Source organism: Haemaphysalis longicornis, unplaced genomic scaffold (assembly GCF_048455015.1).
Source record: "Haemaphysalis longicornis isolate Haplotype H1 unplaced genomic scaffold, Haemaphysalis longicornis Haplotype H1 scaffold_1, whole genome shotgun sequence".
In the NCBI taxonomy this organism is placed as follows: domain Eukaryota; kingdom Metazoa; phylum Arthropoda; class Arachnida; order Ixodida; family Ixodidae; genus Haemaphysalis; species Haemaphysalis longicornis.
The window spans coordinates 373,006,530-373,032,974 of NW_027526203.1; the positions used below are offsets into that span (position 1 = coordinate 373,006,530).

The 26,445-nt window shown below is 47.6% G+C and overlaps 1 protein-coding gene across 2 annotated transcripts in view; it reads left to right on the forward strand.

The window, feature by feature from the left end:
- Positions 1-26,445, forward strand: part of LOC144155100 (uncharacterized) — a 51,881-nt gene that overhangs the window by 16,799 nt on the left and 8,637 nt on the right. The window lies entirely within an intron of this gene.

Consider the following 26,445-nt stretch of genomic DNA (forward strand, 5'->3'; position numbering starts at 1 on the left):
CGCGCCGGCTTGGGAGGAGAGCTCTGGGGAAACCGAAGCGAAGGAATGTGACCACCCGACGTGTGGGGAACTCTTTGTTGCGTCGGATCTTGCACAAGGATCTATCAACCTTGTTCAAAATCCACAAAATTAATCCGGACGGTGATAGCCCGGGTGTTGCTGCGGCGCGTTAACCCCCATATCTGAGGAACCCTTGACGGCATTAGTTTATGACAACACGCATTCCGAGGCAGCTATGCTAGGCGACATTTTAGAACGTGGGTGTGTGTACTGTACTGCGTCCCGCAGGCGCAGCCAAAGCAGGGAAAGAAATATAAACTCAGACAATAGGGTCTCTACCTGTTTCTTTGTTGCTGTCTCTGGCCGTGCCTTCGACTCATCATGCGACTCCGACAACTGAAACTTCGCTTTTCGGTGCGTCTACGGTGTATGGTATACGTGTGCGTCAAAGAGTTCGTGGAGTTTGCAGCTGGCAGATATTAGAGAGATTGGTGCGCAACTCGTGTTCTAGTTTCGGTATCGGGCAGCATAAATCTCGTGCTCTACATAATGAGCGTAGGTGTGCCATTGCACGTAGACTCACCGAATGCGCGTCTTTGGGCATAGTTTAGCTCGTGCAGTGAATAACGTTTCGCAGGTTGATGACACTGGGTCCTTTTAACGTAAAAAATGGGGCGAATTCTTTAAGCAACTTTTTCAGGGGTGATAGTGGTATTGTATTTCAGCCTCACTGCACTGTTAATAGTCAGGCTTGGTTGATATCTTATTCCCTGATCTTTCGCAAACTGTTTCATTTTGGCCGCGCTGGCGACAAAAACAACAAAATAGAATTTTCCGCTAAACTCCAGGTTTATAAAAAATTACCTCCTGATTGATTATCTGGAAGCTGTTCACGGACCTCGTGGACAATGCTCCAGTGACATTACTAATAATCGAGGCCTCTTACAGTTCAAAAATGAGCATTCTGTCGCACGTCGAATGTTCGACACCCGTTACCTGCAACGTTTATTGAACGGGTCCAAATTCTCTGGTTTCGAACAAAATCACAATTTGCCGCACAAATTGTGCTTTTGTTCGTAACAGACGATATTTGATGAAATGCAAATTAAAACAGTAGAAATACGAGCAAATGTAGTATGATCATTGGTAAATAAATATTTCGGTAATAGTAATTTTTTTTAATCGATAGTTCTTCTTTTCACTCCGGTCTGAATCGGGATTAAATAATATTTATCAAACCTTGTCCACGCTCATCGACGACACAAACCTGATTCGGTCGTAAAATAATCATGGCGGCTGTCATTGCGAGGAACGATGAGGAGTTGGAAGGCATTCCACTGCTGCCTGTTCGGCGAATTTCACTTTAGGCCCAGCGCGCTGACGATCTACGTTAGTGCCGTTTGTGAGGATGGATTCGGGAAACATTGGCTTAACAAAATTTGAAGTAAAAAAGAGCTCCAATTGGGGTTTTTACGCGGCGAAGCTACACCTGCAGGCTATGAGGTACGCAGTAGTGGGGTGATACGGATTAATTTAGCCCACCTGGGCATCTTCAACGTGCCTTGAAATCTGGGCATGCAGGCGTTCTGGTTTTTTGCCTCCATCAGGCGAACAACCGCCGTGTGTCTTACGCATTTCCAATAAGATAACAACTCTAAGAATTGTTACTCTTATAAGGGTCATAAAGTTAACGATGAATATGAAGAGGTCGAAATTATGAAATGTTGTTAGACGAGCATGCCGAAACCCTCACTTTCATTTAGTGGCGCTACGTAACGAAAGGCTTGAAGATATTTACGAGTAAAAGTACCTCGGACAAGTTGTCTGTGCTGATCTTAAACACGAAAAATAAGTCTGGCGTAAAGTTGGTGTGGGCGGTGGGGCCTGTATTCGGCAGGTACTTTCCAATGACAAACAGAAGGCCACTTCTGTCAGTGATTTTGATTGATTGTAGGGTTTAACGAACCGGCGCGCCGTAGTGGAGGGCTCCGGATTAATTTTTGACCACCTGGGGATCTTTGACGTGCGCCGAAATCTCGCACACACGGTGTTTTTGCTTTTCGCCTCCATCAGAAAGGCGGCCGCCGCGGTCTCGGGCTCAGCAGCGCAACGCGTTATCCACTGAGCTACCGCGGCGGGTATCAATCAGTGAAGAGAATTGCATGACACAAATGCTGCGCACTACTGAGAATGACTTCTGTGGCAGAAACTTTGATTATGATGATGATTATGATGATGATGATGATGATGACGATGACGACGACGACGGCGACGACGACGATGATGGAAATAATGCTTATGGAGAGGAAACGAGCATTCTGCATCCGGGAACAAATTTAGGTTTGTCAAGTTTGTACGGCGCACAAAAGCCCCGTAGCTCAAATTAAGAGGAAGAAAGGGACTAGGGCTATGGGTGTAATGCGAATAATTTACACCCGGTAGACCAGCAGGGTAACAGACGGTGGCTAACGAAAGCCAGGACCAGAAGTAGGACAGGACCGTCAACTCGGTGGAGCAATGAAAAAGAAAAGGGGGAATTTGGAACAAAGGGTGCACGCAGCCATCATAGGAGAGAAGCGGTTGGAAGTATATGGAAGAAGTCCCGGTCGGACCGGTCCTGCAGTGGACATACAGATGATGGTGATGATGATGGCGATGATGGGCGTGTCTGCTAAGCGGGAGCCAGGGGCAAAGGCAGGAAGGACCTTCCCCATCCCTTCTAGATAGCTTGTGGACTCAAATTTTGTAGCAAGTTATCCTGTTCCCTGCTTTTTTAATAGTTTATGACTTTTGGAAACTGTCAAGTCTTTTACCCACTCTCCCCTGCACTTCTGTCAATTTCTGCGTGAAATATTAACAGAACGATCGCGAGCTACCTACGGAAAAAATTTTGAAAAATTTTACGTAACTGCGCAAGACGAAAAGTAAAGGACCCATAGGTGGCAATATGTAGCTACAATCATATTCTCCACCTTGCTGACTTTCGTTCAAGGCAGCCTGAACGCACAAAGACAGAATAGGGGTCTCTATGAACTGTGTGTCTTGCACAGCAGAGATTACAATACTTACAACAAATGTCACTTCTTCTCTCTTAGTGGCTAATGGTGTGGCGAAACCTGTTATGCCCACCTTGCATTGAAATGAATTGGCACGGGGGAACAGCTGGTCGTATTTTTGGCCGCCGCGTAGATTGGCTGCGCTTTAAAATCGTCACGTGTGTCCCAGGCGCACAGACCGGACGCCCAGGCGGATTGTAACTTTTCCTGGGTGGTCAAAAAAATGAGGAGGGTTTGGGGGGAACAACCATATGTTCAGCGTATTTTGAGCCTTACTCATCTCTTTCCGACAGATACTTTCAGCGCGGTAATGACAAATTAGTAATTGCACTTACAGATCATGGCGAAGTGCATGGTCGCAGAAGGTATACCAAAGCAGTGCTTAAATAACGTTGTTCAGCCTCTTGGAGCCATGTGATACCCGGACACATTCATGAGAGCACGTTGCTCTAAACGTATACGCTCCCGCAGCTGCGCTGTTGTATCCTAATAGGGCAGCGACACGGGAACTGGAATTTTTTTTTTTTTTTGTATGGACGTCACGTCGAGACATGTGTCATTGAAAGCGAGCGAAACACGAGTGCTTAACCGCGTAGCCGCCGATACGGGCCCGCGTGCACCCTTTCGTGTTTGCTCGAGATTAGGCGTGCCATGGGTGTGGTCGAGAGTGGACGCAGATTCTGGAGGAGTAATGGCCCATAATTTGCGGGTTTGACGACCCAGGAGGACACTGAAACAGCAAACGAAAGAAAATAAAGACGCGCATGGATGCAGTTAAGCGCAAGAGAGGAAAAAGCACGGATGCTTTGGATCAGGAAAGGAGGGGATGAAATAGCAGCCAGGGAATCAACTGATTGACTCCACCATATTTATTGACTGGGTTCTGACAAGGCCTAACTTGACTCCCGATGAGCTTGGGCCTTGAGTATAACTTTCTTGTCTCGTGCACAGCACGCGTATAGCTTTACTTTATGGCCGTGTGACTGTATTCCAGATGGACTACAACTTTTTTTTTGCACAAACTTGTTCCACCACCGAGGCTCACGTGTACTCGTCGGTTAATTAACAGTTGTTCGTCGTGTGGAATGGTCGCTTAACTTGATGTCGTGCCACAGGCGGCTTGACTCCTGGTTAGTTTAGTCGGGAGAGCGACTGCTCTTGTGTTCTCAGGTTAGAACCCAGGGCCAGGACGGATGTTTCTTCAAATGGTGAAGTTTTCTGAGAAAGTAGCATAATTTGACCGTATTTCAGGAGGAAGTTGACCTTTCATTGAACATGTCGGGGAACGCATGAAATGCAAAAATGAACATGTCTGACCGAGCAAGCAAGCAAGCAAGCAAGCAAGCAAGCAAGCAAGCAAGCAAGCAAGCAAGCAAGCAAGCAAGCAAGCAAGCAAGCAAAGCAAAGCAAAGCAAAGCAAAGCAAAGCAGCCGGCACGCCTAGCGTGATGCTTGATAATTCTAAGGTTTTATTCAATTTCGGTCGGTGCGAAACAGTTCTTTTTGTCTTCTTGACAATTCGTTTATTGACGACAGTATCCGCCCAACCTGATGGTGCGCATCCTAGCCAGGTCCATGAGGTGTCACGCGCACGGTACAGCCGCGTGAGCGAAAATTAGCTGCTCATGTCATCCTTGCTATAATGTCACTAAATAAGGTTTTAGTGACAGTAGTCCTTGCTACTCCGCGTACGCTAGCCAAGTAGTCAGAAGAGATCTACACACGCAAAATTTAACACTTTAGCCTACTTCCTGCAAAAAAGCACTTCGATGTAGGCGCTGTGAATACAACGAACCCAGCGACATGGTCTAAAAGGGTAGTCTGCGTAAAACTTCGCAGGAAACCATTTTTCTCATCGTGGTTAAACAGAAATCATGGTACCAACTGGAATAGAAAAAAGTGGGAATGGCGGAGGTCTCCCACTTTCACAGGAAGTAAAAAAGAATACTCGCTGCCACTGAGAGCGGCATACAAACGCAGCTTGAAATTTCTGATCCTCTGAAAAATACTAGTGTGTGCAAATGGAAAGTTGTAAAACATTCGAAATTTCCGAAACTTGTGCTACATTGCTTTGGGCTACTTCGAAAAAAAAAACTTAGAAAACAGTTTTCAACATACCTCACAGTTCGTTTCTTGACTGATTCTTGACACGACCTTCCGTACCTTCTAGCGGGGCCACCTACCGAGGTCTTGCTGATTAACCGTGGGACTTTACGCGATATCATCGAGATGGTTACGAACCATTACTTCGGTCTTCCTTCCCGAACCACGGTATTTACACTAAAGGTATTCCGCAGGGCTGCCTCTTGGTACCCTAATTTTTTAGTCGACTGCTGTCTTTCTTCCGACACCGTCAAAAAGTCACAAACTATCCTCTTAGCCACTGCCCTTTCTGGTGCTTTCCCTCAAGCCTCATCTCGTAAGGAGTGGATTATGCAACACGCATCGTGATCACGCGCGCTCTTCCGAAGCTGTGCCACTGGGGTCACAGACTTTCTTTTACACGACGCCGTCCGCTATCACGGCGTTCCACGCCAGCTATACTTGCGGACAGCGGCAGCTCCTTCTTGTCAAGGGCAGTGGATGACCAATTCGCTCCCGTTTCACCGAACATAAGCAGACTACCACCGACTCACTAGAACCAACTGCCTCATCGAACACCTCAACCGGACACTCGCTGACAAGCTCGGCGTGTGCGTTGATTTATTCATTTATTTATTATTTATTTACGCAATACTGCCGACCTTTGAAACAACGTCCTCCGCTGGAGTGAGCGGTACAACACGCAAAATACATCACGTAGATGGACATAGAAATAAGAGCAGTTCTGTGCGGCACTGATGGTGTACAGTGCAGCGCTGTCCGTACAAAAAAATTCCAGACAACGAGCTGCAAAAGAATACACGAGGACCTGGCAAAAGAAGAGGCAAAGACAAAAAAAAAAAAAACGCTACGCTGGCCTAGACAACGGGATAATAAACAGAGCGCAACATTAGCCGGTTTCGAAACAGCACTTTTTTGACAGGTGTAGAACGACCATTAGGCGAAGCGACGCGTTGCGCACAATGCGTGTAAGAGCAGGAATGGGGCTAGCAATGAAGTTGCTTACTCAGTAATTATTATTTAACGCCGACAGGAAAGTTTGAAGGGACCCAAATTCCGCAATATCGGCTAAATGAATTTTTAAATGTATCAGTTCTGCAAGAGAAGTCTTTTAGCTTTTTTGATTGTGAACGTGCGATTGTGGAACTACTTGTTCCACGTATGTATTTTTATTTATACCCAATTCGCATTGAAAAATTGAATTTTTCTTGGCCAATTTTTTTCACTGTCATAATACTGTCAAGACTATAAGGTATCTAAATGTGTGTGTTTCTAAATAACACTTGGTGATATGCGCCAATTATAACTGTTGAAGACAAATCGGATGACCTTCCCTGGTATATTTTATAATTTAGGGACCTTGGTTGACCTGCGAGTGATGATCCCATACCATTGAGGCGTATTTTATAATCGGTCGGACTTAGCTTTGCAGGCTAATAGTTCGATTTTTTTCGTAAATGGTTTGAATGTTTTTCTCAGATACCGAAAGGTTCGCATGGGCTTTGTTTTGCGTATACGTGACATGATTGCTCTATCGCAAATCTGAAGGAATTCATCATCATCATCGTCGTCGTCGTCGTCGTTGTCATCGTCATCATCAACATAAGCAGCAGCAGCAGCAGCATCGGTCACAAAAGCGGAGAGAGCATTTGGTCGCATGAAAAGACTATGTGGGAAGCGAGCAGGAATGCGCCGGGACACACTTTTGCTGTTGTACCGAGCCTACGTCCGGCCAGTCATGGAGTTTGGGTGCGTCTTGTTTTGCAGTTGTCCTATCTACAAACTGCGTCCGTTATACCTGTTGGAGAGGCGCATTCTTCGATTTTGTCTTGGCCTTCCCCGGTTCGTTTCGAACCGAGTTCTGTACTTAGAGGCACGCGTTCCTGAACTTAGGGTCCGTTTTCTCTTGCTGACGGTGCAAACGTACCTCCGCATGTACGAAGCCCGCTCTGGGGCTGCCAAGCCTGTATTTATTTGTGAGCCGAGTATATTTTTTACATTCCCGTGGCCTAAACGTATCTCCCCCCAAGTGCTATTCGTTCAATCATGCCTGGATTGTATTTCTGTTAAGTTATATGAGGTCATCCCGGTATCCACAATCGAGCGAGAAACTGAGTTTTGCTTTCAAAACCCCTTCCCTTCCGCTGCAAAACTTCTACCACGCTCGCTATTAGCCGCTATTTTAAATGAATATTTATCCCAGTATCCTGCTTCTTCTGTGATTTATACTGATGCATCTCAAAATGGCGAGAAAGCTGGAATTGGCATTTTTTCACAATCTTTAGACTGGAGTTATTCGCTGCGAATCCCGGATTACACACCCATTTTTATGGCCGAATTTTTAGCAATAGCTCTCGCTCTATGCAAAGTACCGCAGCATGTATCAAAAATCATCATATTATCTGATTCGATGGCAGTTATATCGGCGTTAACTTCCTCTTCGGACTCTCCATTGTACCCAGGCACGTTGTTCTGGCACGTGAAGGAGGTACGCTTGTCTTGGGTCCCTGGCCATACGGACATCAGGGGCAACGAGCAAGCGGACCATTTAGCTAATCTCGCCGTCACAGCTCCCATTCAATTCGGAATTCCTAATCTGGCTCTATTTGCATCTGCGAGACTAAGACGATATTGGCATTTAGACGCCACCCGTTCCGATTCACTCTTATCATTTGAAGAGTTCCAACATTTAAAGTACGGGTGGAATGTTCATTTTTGTGGCTCTCGGCAATGCGAGGTGACCTTCACCGAGCTGCGTTGCAGGGTTCCAAGGCTTAATTTCTATCTGTTCAGATCGGAACTTTCGCCTACAGAACTATGTGTGCGGTGCCAGGTCCCCGAAACAATCGACCATTTTTTCCTTGACTGTCGCCGTTTCTCAACAGCTAGACAACTGTTTTTGAAGGAGCCGATTGAGCGGTTGGGGTTGACTTTATCGATAACACTTATATTGTCTATTGGCGCATCAAAGCTGGGATTTGCAAGAAGGGATATATATAATTGCATTCAAAATTTTCTCTCTGCCTCAGGTCGTTTGAATTGCTAAGCGGTGCTGATTAATGGGTAATTCGGGTAAATTCACATCTAAGTTTCCTTTTACAGCCTCTTTCCGGAAATAAGCATTTTGAAGTCCCACGTTTTTAACCGGTTTAGCCCTGGCCAATCCCCCCTTGTGGGTACGTGCCAAAAAATTTGAGGACATCATCATCATCATCATCAGCCTGGTTGTGTCCACTGCGGGTCGAAAGCCTCTCCCAAAGATCTCCAATCACGCCTATCGAGTCCTACTTGAGTCCGTATTTCCCCCTGAATTTTTGCAGCTCATCTCTCCGTCGTGTCCTCGGCAGACCTTTACGGCGTTTGAGGTCTATTGGGAGCCACTCTGTTAAACGGATGGTCCACCTGTTCTCCCCCATGTGCATGACGTGACCCCCCATGTCAATTTCCTTCGTTTAATTTGAACTAGAATGTCATTTACCCTAGTCTGTTCCCTAATCCGCGCGGCTCATTTTCTGTTCCCTAGCGTGACCCTTAGCATTCTCCTTCCCATAGCCCGTTGGGCTGATTTAAGTTTCCTTTCAAGTTGTTTAGTGAGACCCCAAGTTTCTGCGCCGTACGTCATTACGGAAGAACGCACTGGTTGAATACGATCATTTTGAGGGACAGAGGAAGCTTACTAGTTAGAATATCTGAATCACCGAAAGCAGCCCTACCCCATGCTAATTCTGCGGGTAATTTCTTTTTGATGGTTTGGATCAGCAGATATGATTTGTCCGAGGTACAGGAACTCGCCTACTGTTTCCAACACTTCATTGCCTACCTTAAAGTCTCGTGTTTTTGCATGCTGATTGAACATTACTTTTGACCCGAGGTGCAGGAACTCGCCGACTGTTCCCAACACTTCATTGCCTACCTTAAAGTCTCGTGTTTTTGCATGCTGATTGAACATTACTTTTGATTGATTCATGTTGATTTTCAAGCCTGCTGCCATACTTTCCGAGCACAATTGGTGAAGCATGCTCTGCAAATCCCTGCTGCTTTGATCACTGAACAGGACAATGTCGTCTGCAAACCTTAGGTGGCTGAGATATCCCCATTAATTCTGACCCTTTTTTTCCCTCCTCTTAACACATTCTCCAGACAGGCTGTAAATAACTGGGGGGATACTGTGTCCCCTTGCCGGAGACCCTTTTGTATGGGAAATGGGAAACTTACAAGCTCTGTGATGGAGCTGGATAGTTCCCGTGCATCCGTTGTATAATATTAGAAGAGCGTAATGTATGGCTCGTCTACTTCGTGTTCACGCAACGCTGTTATTGCTGCTTTTGTGGGCACTGAATGGAATGATTTTTGTAATCTATGAATGTCATATACAGCGGAGCATTATACTCTGAACACTTTTCGATTAGCTGGTTGATAGCGTGAATATTGTCTAATGTTGAAAACCCCTTCCTGAAACCGGCCTGTTCTCATGGCTGTTGAAAGTCCAGAGTGGCACTTGAGCGATTGAGGATTACCTTTGCAAATAATTTGTACGTAACGTAGAGCAGGCTGATGGGCATGTAATTTTTAAGCTCTTTCGCATCACCGTGCTTATGTAGGAAAACTATATTCGCATTTTTTCATGCCTTTGGCACCATTAGAGACCTAAAGCACTGCGATAATAAGGCTGCAAGCTTTGATGGGACAACGTGCCCGCCGAGGCACAATGTATCAGCCGTAATGCCATCGTATCCTGCAGCTTTGCCTTTCTTCATTGCTTGGAGGGCCGCTGAGACATCATCTGTCGTAATCGGCGATACCTGACCGGCACCATTTACGGATAAACGTGGCTGTGAGTCAAGGGCAGAAGCGAACCATTTCGTGTAGAATGCCCCGGCTATTTTGAGTATATCATCAATATCATTGGTTATGTTGCCATTGGCACCCCGCAGTGCGTAAATTCTATTGTTGCCAATAGCGAGCTTTTTTCTAGTAGCTTTTAAACCACCTCCGTGTTGCAATATTGCTTCAACTTTTTCGACATTGAATGCGCAGATGTCGGCAGTCTTGCTTTTGTTGATCAATTTGGACAACTCTGCCATTTCTATTCGGTCCCTCGCACTGCAGGCTAACATTTTTCGGCGCTTGCCAATAAGGTCCTTGGTTTTCTGAGAGAGCTTGGATTCATATAACTTGGGCTGCTTTCCTCGTACGGTTGAATGACCGCATTTGAGAAATGAGAACTGGCAGTGTCCAGATCATTGCTTTCATTGAACACGGAGAATTTGTTCTCAAGTAACAATCTGAATTCTTCCATTTTTCTCCCCACGGCGGGCATGTCAGGCGCCTTCCGCTTTAGCATCCCAAGTCTTTCCTTTCCTAAATCCAGGCGGATACGACTTCTGACCATGCATCCTGTAATCACTCTTTTTAACACGGCCAGTTACTTGTACGTCGTACTTGAAGTGCCAGTTAAAATAAACTCGATTTCGTTTTTGGTTTCACCATATGGACCTTTCCAAGCCCGTTTCGCATTCTTTCTTTTGCGGAAGAAGGTATTCATTATTCGAAGGTGGTTCCTTTCGGCAAAGGCAACCAGCATTTCCTCGCCGCTGTTCCTTGAGCCTAAGCCAAATTTCCCTACCGCATGCTTCCCTAGCTGTTGTGTCCCTATTTTTGCATTGAAATCGTCCATAATTATAGAGTGCGGATTTCTTACTTTATTCATTGCCCATTGAATGTCTTCGTAAAATATGTCCACAGCCTCATCGCCATATGTGAATGTAGGCGCATAAGCCTGCACCACATGCAACTTGTGCTTTGTGTTGAGCCTAATAACGAAAGGAAGAAAGAAAGAAAGAAAGAAAGAAAGAAAGAAAGAAAGAAAGAAAGAAAGAAAGAAGGAAAGAAATAAAGGGAGCGCAGAGAAGGTATTATTACTCCTTAATATTATACCTTTTTGGAAATTTGCGGATAACTCATGACCGTCGATACAATACAAACATTTTAATGGTGCTCGCTTGCGAGTTATGCTTATAGCTTAACGCGTAAATCACGATGATGCGCTGATCCTCACGTTTGCGATGCCACAACTTCTTCCGTCACGTACGCATATATCGTTGTTACTCGATTCTAAGCACCCCCTTTTTCCCCGATGTCGATGCCCAAATGAGGGGGGTGCTTAGATTCGAAAAACTTAAATTGCCCCCCTCCCCACCACTTTTTTTTTCGTGGCCGTATCTCGACGAGGCGGGAGCAGGGATTAATGTTTTATTTTGCAAACATTCAAAAGAAAGATAGGTACAGGCAGTGAATCCACCGCTTAAATCTGATACCAGTCACCCTCACTACCATTCGATTCCGTTGTGCCGCTTGGGCCGCCGCTCTCAGTATCCTCCAGCAGGTCGTTTTCTGTTCAGTTGAAGTGGCTTGTAATTGTTAAGTTCATAAATGAATTGGCCACAACGTCAATTCGGGCCCGCTTCCACGCGTCTAAAAATGCAATGATTGCTCAGAAAAGGGGGCGGTTCGGTTCGCAGGCAAACTTTTTTTCCCATTTTCCCCCCGAAAGTAGGGGAGGGTGCTTAGAATCGGGGGGGGGGGGGGAGGCTTGGAATCGAGTAAATACAATTCCTCCCAACACTATACCTTGCCGGGAACTCTCCGTTCGTTCTCCTCTACGGCACCGAGTCCGTATTTGCCTTCAGCGCTTAGTTACGTGCGTCAGAAACCCACGCCGCCGAATATACTCGTGATGCCATCTCCCTGGTCGCTCTTGCCCACCAGGTTTCTCACGCTCGTCTCTGCACGCCACAGGTGCCCGAGAAGTCTCCATACTACGAGCGACACCGCGCAGCGCACTGTCCTCCGGGTTGTCCGGTTCTCATGTGTTTTCCCTCTCGACTTGTCGGACTCTCAGGAAAATATTGTCCCGCTAAGTGGGCCCTTATCTCGTCAAACATCACCTTACCCCTGGCACGCATGAAGTTACTCCAAGCGTATATCTTCGACGTCGGTTCCGCTTCCGCCAATAGACAATGTTCCTATTTCCGGCCTCAAGTCTGCCCTTTATCCACACCGACCACACCATCTTGTAACCCTGCGCCAAGGAGGGCAACTCTACCATGCGGTCACGTAACCGGCCGCTTGGAGCCTTATCGCCAGAAGACAAGCAGAAGGACAATTTCACGCGCAGTTACCGGCCTCACGAGCAAAGGACGTGGCTGCTCAAACGAACTGATCAAACTTAGCCTAAAATGCTCGCCTTGAGGTTAACGCGACGAATTTGCATTTCCTGGTTTCTTTGTTCCTTGTTCTTGTTCCTCGTTTCCTTGTGTGGGGCATGCGTGCCGCCATACAGTCAGTGTCGTCGCTATTGGCCGGCTACTTACCAGCTACAGCAATAAAAGAATTTCATAGTCCTTTTAAAAAATGCCGCGAAAGTAAAGTAGGGACATGTTTCGTTTATATGAATCCGTTACTGTGGACACCTCACCATGAAAGCATTAAGTGAACCGTCTGCGCCTCATGATTCTTCCCCATTCATAGAGAAACCCACCGTTTACACAGCGGTGGGAACAAGCTGGGCAAATACAAAAAAATTTGTCTCGTTATCACACGCACGCACGTACGCACGCATGCACGCACACACACACACACACGCACACGCACACGCGCGCGCAAACACACACACACACACACACACACACACACACACACACACACACACACACACACACACACACACACACACACACACACACACACACACGCACGCACACACACACACACACACACACACACACACACACGCACGCACACACGCACGCACACAGTGCGTATCCAGAAATCATATTCGGAAGCGTCAGTCCCAGCCACGGTGGTCCCAGCATAACAATTCTGTCTGACTCCCAAGCTTCTTGCCGTCGTTTTGCACTCGGACGAGTTTCGGCTCTTACACTGGCCATTCTTTCTCAATGCCCCACCCTCCGTCATGCCCGTATTGTGTGGACACCCAGCCACACTGCCCTCCCTGGGAACGAGGTGGCAACCGCCACCGCCCGAGCTCTCCTTCACCGGGCATTCCCAGATGAGGCCAACAACGCAACTGGTATTGAAAACTCTCTTACGCCCCTCTTCCAAGACTACACTGACATCCTCTACCACTATAGAGCAACCCGACGCACCATTCCCCCTCCCCAGCCTTCCCTTCCTACCGCAGACGCCCGCACTTGGCGCCGACTTCAAACCAACACGTATTACAGTCACCTCCATCTCCACCACATCTCTCCTGCTAACTACCTACTTAACTTCCCCAAATGCGATGAGCCTAACTCCACAGCTCATCTCGTCTGGACGTGCCCCACCAACCCTCCACCACCCAGATCCCCTACCCTTGAGAAGTGAGAGTGCGCGCTGCAGAGCTGCCAGGTCGAAGACCAGGAGGCCCTGATCTCTTGGGCTAGGAAGGGTAGCCGTGGCACGCGGCCTACCGGACTAGGATGGCCACTCACCACTCCTAACTCTTTTTCTTCCTATCAGGTCCCGGTCCCTGTTGTTTCAATAAACGCTCTCTCTCTCTCTCTCTCTCTCTCTCTCTCTCTCTCTCTCTCTCTCTCTCTCTCTCTCTCTCTCTCTCTCTCTCTCTCTCTCTCTCTCTCTCTCTCTCTCTCTCTCTCTCTCTCTCTCTCTCTCTCTCTCTCTCTCTCTCTCTCTCTCTCTCTCTCTCTCTCTCTCTCAGCTATCTGTCGCTGCGAAGGATTCGTTAGAAAGTCCTGCACTGTTAAATATATACCCCCGGACGTGCATTACCAATGTCTTCATAAAGGAGCTAGTGGGTAAAAATAATACGTCCCTTCGTCTAACCACAACGATGGTTAAAACGCTCAGATTTCTCGTGAAGGATTAATTCGCTGTCGTCGGGGTAGTAGGTGCCCGCAGAGTATGAGTGACGGGACGGGCAGCATCAGCGAGTCCAAAAAAGCTCCGCTTTAAATTCAAACTGCTTCGACTGTGTCGGAATGCCTCAATCGGATACACGTCGGCTTCATAGCGCGAATGGTCGTTTGATTCCGACCACGGGAAACGCTCTTTCTTGAAGCGCTTGATGTGCCTTCGCTTATCTCTATCATCGTTTTGTGAAACACACTGTGTAAAGTTGGCTTTCCTGCAGTGCTTTCTAGTGCGCCATTGAAAGCCATCAATGAGGCGTAGAAAGGTTCGCTCTAATAAGTTCTATCGCTCAACGAAAATCAAGCAACACTTTCAATCAACTGGTTATTCAACCAGTGACCTAATTTAATTAAACCAACCATTTCAAGCAATAACCAGTACATCAGACGCTGATACCGGAATCACTCCAGTAGGGTTGTCCCACAACTTTTCTAAATGCCACGCGGTGCACGCGCTCCCCTCCCCCTGTCACCACGCTCTTTATTTTCTCTAAATAACACTGCGCGATTCGACAACAAACTAGCTCACTGCCATCTGCATCCACCACCGCATGCTCAATCACCCAGGCCTTCTATGCTGTCAGGTATGTAGCGTTGACCCTAACATTCGCCACAGATATTGGCCCTGTCGTCAAACCGCTCAATAACCCTGCTACCTATCCCCACAATTTCTACCCTTAACGTGTCCTGTCCCTGGGAGAGCTGAGTCACACCGCTTAGCGAATCTCTGTGCGATGCTATGGCCCACTCACGGAACACGTACCTTTTCTTCTTTTCGACCGGCAGCTGCCTTACTCGCCACCCTCAAATCTCAAACTACACCGCATGTCTCTAGCCAGGGCTCCACTGCACTCACCCAATAACTCAAATTATATATATATATATATATATATATATATATATATATATATATATATATATATATATATATATATATATATATATATTCTGCCGGCATTTCTTTCTGTATTTCCTAACGAGCCCCTCATTTCCAATCCCTATTATCGTGCGAAAGCTTAGCGAGGGCTTCGGTTCTGGCAGCCTTGATGCCAAGGTACCATAAGAGGGTTTCCCGCCAGTTACCCACTTATGACAGGCTGTAGACGTTCGCGTCACGCCCCGGGGGTTGAAAAGAAGGTCCCCTTCTCCCCGTGTAGTCTGAGTGGCGCTGGCTACCACCCTCAAGCGTCAGATACAGTTGTAGTAAATATAAATACCCCAGAAAGTGAAGGAGAGCACAGTCGCCCAGATAGCCGAATTGGTAAGGCATTCGAGATCTAATCAAAAGGCGTGGGTTCGGTCCCCACTCTGGGCGCGTGTTTTTCTTTCTTTCTTTCTCATGTAATTATTAATAAAAAAAATAATGTAACGTCACTAACGGTAAAAAATAGTCTAACCATTCCCCTAGGCCTTCTTTGGCGTTGTAGACTGCCGGCATTTCTTTCTGTATTTCCTAACGAGCCCCTCATTTCCAATCCCTATATATATATATATATATATATATATATATATATATATATGAATAAAACTTGGATGATGGTAGAGAACACAAGAAAAGAAAACTTCGAACAAGGTAGCGACCACGACTGGTGGCGTTGGCACGAACGTCAAATGCAGCTGCTTTGTTGTCCTCATTGGAAAACGGGATTCAAACGTGTAGTTGAGGTCGTGAGATTCTCTGGTGGCCGCATCAGAGACGATCTTGCCCGTTATACCGGAATGACGTGGTAGCCACTGAAGGTGAATTTCATGTCCTTTGCGCACCGTACTTGTGTATACTTCATTCATATCCCAGACAAGTTGGTTGCGACAATCAGGCGGCTTATTTAGTAGTTGCAAGGCTGGCCGGGAATCGGGAAGAATTACCCACCGCCGAGCAAGACTTCCGCTTAGGTAGAGGAGTGCTTCTCTGACAGCTGCTCGCTCAGTGGCGGTGGAGGATGTTCTGTGGCTGAACTTTTCTTTAATGGTTCATCCCTCTGACGGAATCCATACGCCGATTGCCGAAGAGGCCGAAGTCACAGATCCATCCGTGTACACTTGGATGGGGTCTGGATAACGGGTTTGGATATGTCCCAGGACAAAATATGTCAACATGCGGGCATATACGACTTTTTGCCTATTTCAGGTACCGTGGTGCACACCACCCATGCCGCGTACAACCACGGTGAAGTAGCAGGCAGCTTGGGTCGGAGGTAATTAGACGGCAGGACGTGCACCACGCGAGACGTCGTCGTCGTCGTAGTGGTTCGTTGAAAAGGAAAAGAAATGGACTGGGGATAATTTTGAGCCCATCTGGGGGCTCACCGGCATACAACCCAGACCGGGGGGTAGGGAATATAGAAGGGGGTGAATAGGATAGGGTAGAGAAAAAGGAGATAGGTAAAGAGAGTAAAGAGAAAAAGTTAAGGCGCCGCGAAGAAAAGAAGCGTTGCCACAGTCACTGGGGGCCACCAAGCACAAAACACATCACAAACGCAGGTCCTGGCGTCATGCTGCGCCCGGGAGAAGTTCTCGACGGGAGCGGTGAAGCGTAGAGGCGAGGGCTGTGCTGCGATGAGTCGTGCATGGCGGTCCGAAGTGAGGGGAGCTTGCTGGGTGAAAATCCAGGCAGACGAGCGGTTACATAGGGATGGCAAACACGTCATTCATCTCCAGTGGGTATCGAGATACATCGCGTTTGGTGAATGCCGTGGCAGCACACTTCTCAGGAGACAGAAGCAGTCCGCAGCTGCTGAGGTATTTTTATATGGCGAACAGAGCCTTCTGCACTTTTGCTCGTATGTTTCTGCGGTTCCTGCCGGAAGCCCACATGCAGATGTCATCAGCATACACCGAGATGTGAACTCCCTGAGGTAATACCTTTTTGATGCGGATGAGGCATATACTGAACAATGCTGGGCTCAGCAAGAGCACCACCTTGTGGGACACCTTGCTTGATGGCATGTCGGGTCGTGTCACCGTCTTTGATTGACATGTAGACATACCTGTCCTTTAGGTAATCATTAAGCCAGGCTTGCATTCAGCCTCGCAGTCCTACGAACACCATCTCCCTTCGAATTGCTTCGTGGGAAGCACTGTCAAATGATGCCTTTATATCCACGAAGACTGCAATTGTGAACTTTTTCGCAGCCTTTTGTGCACGAACATCTGTTACCAGGGCGATAACATTGTCAATGCAGCTCCTTCCTTGCCTGAATCATTACATCTCTGGCGGGTAGACATTCCTGTTTTCGAGGTCCCAGACAAGCCGCTGTTACCGTTTTTTTCCATTACCTTACCAGTGCAACCTAATAGAGCAATCGGTCGGTAATAGTTTATATCTGTGGGGCACTTTCGGGGCTTGAGAACCAGTACCAGGCGAGAAGTTTTGCAGCTAGCCCCAACACAGCCTTTCTGCTACGATGTGTTATATATACTGAACAACTGCTGAAGAGCCTTGCTGCCGAGATGTCTCCGAGCCGAATAGCTAACTCCATCAGGCCTGGGCCTGATGGAGCTCATTGATGGTGAAGGACTCATCCATCATCGCAGCATTCGTGGTAAGAAGCCACTCGGTCAACTGCCCGCGAATTAGAGTAGGGTTCTGGGGAGCGCTGACTTTTGTACAAAATTCTTCCGCAACATCTCCTTCACTGACTCCACGCTTGAGGGCTACTGAAGAAAATGGGTGGATCTGACTGGATGGGGCTCTCAGGCTGCGGAGCGGCTGCCACATGCGTGTCAGTGGCTTGCGTGGATGTAATCTTGAACAAAACTGGGCCCAGCGGTTTCTGGCAAGCTTGGTTATGTTCTTCTGAACGTGCTTCTGCGCGCGGCTGGAAGGATGTCGTATGGCAGTAGGGTTTCTTTGCCTGCGTTGAGTAAGAAAAACCTGACGAAATCCGTGTTTGCCAGGATGCTGGCGATTATGTTTAACCAAATCAGTCATATCACAAGTGTAGCTAAGCTCACCTTCAAACACCGCAACTAAATTAACGCCCAGGTTTCGTAATTGACAACGCTCTGTTGTTATCGCAAATTTAAAATAACACTTGTTTCAAAATAGGCCGTCATAAAATCCGATGAAGTAACACAGTTCAGGGTACGAAGTTGAGCATACAATTGCACGAGCTTAGCCTCTTTTACGTTTATCACCAAAAAAATAGTGCAACATTGTTTTTCGCTGTATTATATTGTAAGAAGAATAGCCGAAAACTTGGGCTTTTGCGCGCCCTTGCCTTTCTTTGGTGGGGAGTCCTTGACATGGCGGCGGTTGAGCTCGTGCGTGGTGGCCGCCTGCTCGACGCCCTTTAAGGCCAGTTATTTTCGGTGAAACACCGCCATCTCGGGTCGGACATCTCTGCCGGGTCGATGTCTCCAATGCTCTGCATTTCTTGAGGGGGCGAATAGCCTCGAGCTGATGCGTCGACGAAGCCGGCGGGCGAGGCGTGGTAGCGGCTATGACTGGCGAGGCTTAGCTCAGCCGTCGGTGTGGCACAGTCTTCTTGTGGCAATAAATGACATTCCGATGGCCTAAAAGGTTATCTGGTAATGCCCAGTGAGTCCTTGCACCTTGCCAGTTCACGTAGTACCACTCATTACTGCTTGACAATCGAAGTTCATTCATTTAGAGCGTATAAACACCGAGCAGGTCAAAAACGCGTCTGCATCGCTCGGGTCCCTAACGGCTTTTTCCTCACCGAAGGAAAAACCCGACGTACACCAGCGGGTCTCCTTCCAAACACGTCTGAGCATGAACTCTCGGCACCCAGACGCGTGCCGTTGTTCGGCTGTACGCCGCTCACCGAAAGAATGACGTATAACCTGAGACCTTACGTTGGCTGGTCTCCTCCTGAACAGTGGTTGCCAAATATTCTGCGGCCGTTCGCTTGCCGTAATTCGGCCGAGGACCGCTAGCCGAATGTAAAACGTACGTTCCGAGGCTGTACGTCGGCCGGTCTCCTTTACAACACCGGTTGCCCGAAGAAAACGAATATTCTGCCGCCGGATGCGCGGTTTACCGTTGAAAGAGCGAATGCGCGGCAGCCGCATTCATTTCGAACACCACCTGCCACAAGAATACGAATATTCTGCGGCAGGTCGCTTGCCGTGCTTCGGCTGATCGCCGCTTCCCGAAGGAAAAACGGATGCCCCAAGGTCGTGCTTCGGCCGTTCTTTTTGTGAATATCGGCAGCCGAAAGTAAACTGAATATCTGGCAGTCGGGTACCTGCCGTTGTGTGTCTGAACACGGGCGGCCGGAGAAATACCGAAGCGCTGGTTGCCGAATGTTGGCTGTTCAATGTATGATCAGTGGCTGCCAGAACCTCGATGCTGGCCGGACATGCCAGAAAGTGGCCACAGACGGGCCGGTCTTGGGACACACTTTCTGTGCTGCCTGGGGGATGTCTGGCATCATTAGTCGTCGAATTTTCTCACTTCAATGCAGCAATAGGTCCGTGAGGTGCATTGTGGCAAAGCAGACCTTCGGGGGATTTTATGGTGAGCAAGTAGTCTCTCCTGGGGCTCCCCAAATCCTCCCCCCACTCCCCGCCAGTCCATTCTAGGAAACGTCGCTGGGCCCGCCTTACTATATAATGCGCCAGTATGACCAATTACTGGGAACAAAGTTTCAAAGAGTTAGGCCTGACATATAATTTGGCTAAAGTATGTGATCTGTACTGTGAAATCACTCCGCTTAAAACGCTCCTCCGGTCTCTCACGTAACAAAATCTGTGAGCAATAATCGCCTGAGTAAGTATCGTAATTAGATTCGTTTTCAGTATTTTTTTTATCCCTATATTTGTTTATATGTCTGCGTTTTAATTTTTTTGCTGTTAGTATATCTGTTTCATCGCCTATCGTTGTCCATGTTGCTCTGAAAATGGGAAAATTACCGGATTAAACAAGATGAGTTACTTTGATGTCTGGCTCGCTGAATGGGGCGAAACACGCATGACGTGCGCTTGTTTCTGTCTTTATTTTTGGCGCTAAAACTAATCTACTTAGTTGTGACATTACGGCTTAGCTAACTACAGCACGTCGTAGGAATCATTTTTATGGGAAGCATAGTGAGCTGTGCTTCAGCTACACTTCTGCACTTGTAATATTTAAATTTTCCTTGTTTCTCCCACGAACTACTAACGGCTCCCAGATATTATCAGTGCATATATATGCGTGCTTATTTAAAGGCCGCCTCACTCCTAGCACATGCATCGGCGACCATACACAGTGGCAAAGGTACCCGGTTGGTTTGGCGAAAACCTCGTGTGAGAGTACTCAACGTTCCCTCCTTCCTTAGCTCTCGTTCTCTCCCCTTGACGGAATGAAAGTATACGCTGACAGCACCCACATGGTCTATATGCATGCCTTTGGCGTAAACTGGAGCAACCCTCTTCGTTACGGGCTTTGAAGCTTAAGCCGTGGGCTTCTCACGGCTTCTTTAGTAATTGCACATTTTTCGTAAGAGTTGTTTTAGAGCTGTTGTTATTCTGTGGAGTTAAACAGGGAGTTTTGCCTTACTCCGTGAGTGAAGAGCCGGCCCGTACTTGTAGAAGTACGTTAATTTTTTGCCGGTGGGCGTATTATCAAATAAAAAGCAGTCGGGCAAAGAAGGGAAGGCGGCTAGTTAGTGATACATCATGGTCTACTGCACTGAGTGATCACTATAGCACGAAGACAAAAAAAAAAGAAACTAAAGGCGACTGTTGAAACTTGTTGCACATCGTTGCCTGTGGCGAGCCCTTTTTTCGTCCTCCGTTATAGTAATCACTCAGCGCAGTAGACCATTTAAATAACGAGCTTTATACTTGCGCCCCACGCTGTAGACCAGGGCAGCACGTATATGACGCGTGAAAGCAGACAGGACAAGCATTTTTTTCTTCTGACGTCGTATACAGTACAAGTATTTATACGCAGCCGGATAGGTTCGTACATCCGTCAAGAACAGCGGTTACACCCCTGCGACGTGCGGGGCGATGGCTGATGAGGAGCAGCTCAAAAAAGCAACAGAGGCCCAGGTTTTGACAGAGTTCGTTCGAGATGTCCATAAGGTGGGGTAGCCAATGCATCAAACGAGGCTCGCCGTAGGAGCGTCGAGGTAAGCATCGCCAGCAGCGCTTGCCTTTCAATTTTCTCTGAAGATCCTCGGTGAGGATTGGAAGTGAAATGGTCAAGTTGCCTGCTGCGCTTCCATTAGGGCGCAGCGCTTCAGCCATCATACTGACAGCGGTTTTCACGCCCACAATCGAGGCGTTGTGCGGTTGCTGTAACGACGTGAAAGGGCGCAGTTTGCGTGCTTAGAAAAGGGACAAATGTCAGAGCAAGGCCGCTAGGCCTAGGCGAAACACCGAGATAGTGGTGCGAGGCACCGACTTACATTGACATAGGTGGTTAAGTGCGTATACGTAGTTTCGTTTTAAGGTGGCCTCTTGACTATTCGCCTGTTCACTCAACGTCACTGCAGTTTTACGCTCCGGGGCTTTAGTACCATGGCTATCAGTGTGCACCGTAGAAGATCCAGGGCTTAGGATTCGCCTAGAATTATGGGTCTCTTTAGCGTCGGATGAACTTTCGTACACACGTCCGCTTCTGTTATCACCTTCATAAAAAAAGCAACCACCATGACTTGGAAACACAAGCGCGACCTTATGCTCAGCAACACAACGCCTTAGCCACTAGGAGGGCCATCCGCGGAGAGTGTTTCAGGAGTTGGACTTGAATTGTCAAATCTTTCCCGCCAACAACAAAAAAGGAACTAAGCTAGCAGTAAGCTCAGAGCATAGTATCGCATTGGAAATATAAATGATGGAGCTATATTTGTAATTTAGTGAGAATAAATTAGGCTTATTCTCCCGAACGAATAAGGAATTTTTCGCCTAACTAACGATAGCGAAATTATTAGTAACAACAGAGAAAAATTGCTCACTTAGCATTTACCAGCGAAGTTATCTCGACGTGAAGGGTGTAACCTTGGAAAAAAAAAAGTTAACATTGAAATTAATTTACCTGCATTGATGCGCACGATTTGTGCTCACAACGTTGGCGCGAGTGTATTTTTTGGTATTGATTTTATTTAATATTCCATTCTCTAGGTTAAATATTTGGTGCAAATGAAATTGTTTTAAAGTTACTAAACAAGGGAATGTAAAAACCATAAAGCACATCTATTTAGCATATCACATATAGCAATTATTCATTTAAGAATAGCGTTTTCTCGAGCTCGAAAGTAACGCAGCGCAAACGGCAGAGCAACCCGGAAATACGGCCTTCACGCGGTGAGAGCAGCTTACACTCGCGGCTTCATGCGTGAGAAATGCCAATTACGCGTAGAAATGCGCGTAGGGTTTAATTGGGATGCTCATGCTGCATGGCACTGGGACCTGGTACGCTCAGTATGTAGTGCAGAAGGAAGTATAAACATGTTTTTAAAGACGATAATTTTGGTCTGTCTGTCTGTCCGTCAGTTCGTCCGCCCATTCATCCATCCGGCCAAAAGTTAAAAAGAATTCTTGAACGAGAAGTTTATGTAGGTGAAACCTTTCCGAACCACTAAATCTGGTAGCATACTTCATACATGTCAACATTGTTGAGGAAAAAGAGAACATTACGCATATTTGAGACAAACAATCAATGCACAAGTGGTGCTCGCAGTGTTCTTTTATCTTGGTGTTCAAAGTGCTTGCAACACACTGACGAAGAAAGAAAGAGAGATGACACGGCGCTAACTCGCAACTATCGTCTTCCTTTCTTTCTTGGTCCCTGTGTTGTGAGCCCTTTGAACACCGGGATGAACAGCTACCATCTAGCCCAATTATCCGTTCTGCCGTCTTCTTTTAATTGAGAAGAAATATGTGCTTGATATTTGCAATAGCAAATAAAAAATACGCGCTGAAAACAATACTTTGACCGCAGAATATAAAGAGCTCGTGTTCCCCGTGGTGGTGTTTCGAGTTCAACAGTAAAGGCACGTTCACACTTGTGGCGAAAGCGAGCGAAAGCGACGGGAATTCTGTCGCGCGACGAAAATTGGTCCCGACCATTCTCCAAAAACGATCGTCGTGCGACAAAGCGACGGAATTGCCGTCGCTTTCGCTCGCTTTCGTCGCAAGTGTGAACGGGCCTTAACGAAAGGTCCCATTAGCCGTGGAGCCGTGGAAAGCAGCAAAATTGAATTGACTTTAGCAAACCTCCTTTGTGTTTACCGTGGAAGGAGCGAAGAGGGAGGGAAAGAGCCTGGGACGTGGGAGGGGAAGAAAAGAGAGGCATTTACGTGGCAGAGGCGGCATAAGACTATCGTCTGTCGACGACTTTTGCAGCGAAGTGAGCAGATACGCGGCCATCGTTTTTTTTTCATTAAAAAGTGACGTCTCTAGGAGACGTCAACCATGCAGTTAGGCGCGCCTCGTTGAGGTAGCTCACAATGGCTGCTGGTGGAAAGCGGGAGCAAAGAGCAATGCTGCTTTGATCTGAGTGAGGCAATGGGTAGGGATTTTTTACGTAGGAAGGCTTCAAAATGGGGCCGGTCACTTAGGCCGGTTAATGGATTGGCTGTAAATCCTCTGCGAGGTTCTACAATACCCGGGCCTGACACCCTAGCTGGTGAGGAGGTTGGAAATGAAGTTGTGCCGAGGCTAGCAATGCGGATAGTTGGGCTAGTTGGTGCTGGAACTTCGAAAACACGACAGCCTTCCTTGCGGACGAGGATGTTGGATGGAAGCGCACTGTGTGGGATCTCCTCCCATTTTTTATCCAAGCTAGAACACATGTTTTACCAGATAGAGCACTGGCATTGAGAAAGAGCCACTAGTGACCCAAGCCAGCTTATGGATGGGAGAGCATGCTTGACTCTTGGGTGCACAAAAAAAGGCATAAAAAATGTTTGTGCTGCCACACAGTGTTGTGACTCCATAATTAAGAACGCGCACTTGGCGTCCGCGAACACTTCATCCGCATCCTACCCACCGGATAGGCAACACAAGGTCTCCACTATCGTAACAGAACGGATAGCGATGAACCGGTATCCCGTTCATCATGTGTATCCCAACTGATAGCGGTAAATTAAAGAGGGAGGAAACAAACTACAGGTGATCCCTCTGCCGTCGCTTCGCAGAGGCCAAGACGTTCTGCCACTGCGTAAAAGTCTGTGGGTTCGCAGAGTTGTATTCCTAATGGAGGGGCGAAACAAAACCTCCCAGGTGTATGACATTTTGGTACACAATAAAGAATCCCGGGCTGTTCAAATCAATTGAATTTTTGAGAGTGAAAGTTCTGGGTAATAGCAAATACACGCGCATGACCGCTGGAGATGAATGGCTTGCTTTGAAATAATATTGAAATTTGTATTTACGGGAAACCCGCCGTGTTGTGCTGCTGAGACCAAGGACGCGGGTTCGACTGCCGGCCGCGGCGGCCGCTTTTCTGATGAGACGAAAAGCGGAAACGCGAGTGCGTTCGAGATTTTGGCGCATGTTAAATACCCCGGGGGGTCAAAATTGATCCGGAGCCCTCCACTACGGCGCGCCTCTTCGCCTGTGTAGCATCGGCGCGTTAAACCTCGCAATTAATCAATTTACGTGAAAGGAGCAGTTTGGCGAATGATGCAGCGAGTGCGAGCAAGGGTGCGCCAGATCGACAGGTATATGAGCTACGCAGAAGACACACCTTAGGCGATGACCATGCCGCAGATCGTGTACGAGCAGAATGGGAAACAGCGCACACTCTGCAACATAATCGACAGAAGCATTTTAAAGGTGATGTAATATGTTGTGATTCTATAGGCAGGATTATGGGACCTTCGTGGTGTCGCGAGATCTTCAAGTGAGACGGGCGAGAGATGAAACGCGCTAAACGGTTTATCTTCTCACCCCAAATTAAAGGGTAGGGCCAAAAAATTAATTCAGTGCGCCAATTCTAAAGTAAGTGTGAAGTTAGGTTTTGAGTAGAAATAGCCCGGCACACGCGAGAAGAAATATATAAAAAAAGCGACAGTGTCACAGTCTTCTGTGGAAGGGTGCGCACTCGGTTGGCGAGGGTGGTGGTGGCCGAGAGCAGGCAGGGCAACAGCTGAAGACTGCACAGATGCTTCGCTTGCGCAGGGGCTGCACTTGACGACTGGCGGTAGAGTCGGACTAGTATACCCTGGCAGTCCGGTCGACTGCCGCAGTGTACCTCGGTCCCTCTAACAGGGCGTCCGACGGGGAGCGTGATGTCGGGTTACAAATATTGCTCAAAAAGAGGCGATGAAATCGCTGCCTTTATTGATCTCTTTCGCCTCACCCTCTTGAATGATCCCGAGACACCCACCCGTCAAGGCACCAGTATACGACAAGAGTCACTACCCCGGACATTTCGCTACTTGTCGGCTCCCTGGACGTGGCATGGATAAACACTCATGTGAACCTCGGCTCCGATCATCAGATTTCTCAGCTTACGACACGCGGAGACACATTCAGGACACCCTCAGGGTCAACCCGGCTTACCAACTGGGACAGATTTCGAGAGGAGCAATCTACACAACCCTCGGCGAACCTCTCGGCATACGAGAAGTGGGCATCACACCATCAGTCCCTGGCCAAAAAACAAACACAGACGATAATTACGACGCACCAAACCCCGTGCGTGGACTCCCGCCTACTCCACCTGTGGTAGGCACGTAGGAGCCTTACAAAGCGGGGGAACTTACAAAAGAAAAGCGAACACTGACCATGTATAAAAATATATTTGACGTTTCGGAACCGCATACAGGTTCCTTATACGGGTTCCTTGTTGAACAACGAACCCGTATGCGGTTCCGAAACGTCAAATATATTTTTATACATGGTCAGTCTTCGCTTTTCTTTTGTACGTTCTCATGCCTGACCAGACGACATTTCGTCGAACCCTTGATAAAGCGGTGGAAGCAACAACACAATCGTCGCCTTCACAAACGAGTCAACGAAATTAATAATACAGCGACGGAGTACGCCAAAGCACTCCGTAGAGAAAACTGGCTTGAATTTTGCGACGGCCTTCAAGGCACACTGTCAACCAAGAAAACGTGGCAACTGCTCCATCACCTGATTGACCCACTAACAAGCAAGAGCGAAACCAACCGCAGCTTAGTTCGCACTCTCAACAACTACGAGAGCGATGTTCCAGCACTAATGAAACCACTCAAAGATAAGTACCTTCAGACCTTCAGACAGACCACCCAGGCACCCCTCCACTTCACTACACGGGGCACCCCAACGACACCCTAGACCGGCCATTCCTTCTTCACGAACTCAAGGCAGCGATAGCCGGGAGTAAAAAAACAACAACGCCGCCCCTGGACCCGACAGCGTCACGAACAAATTTTTAAACAATCTGGGTGACGACTCTCTTGCCTCACTCCT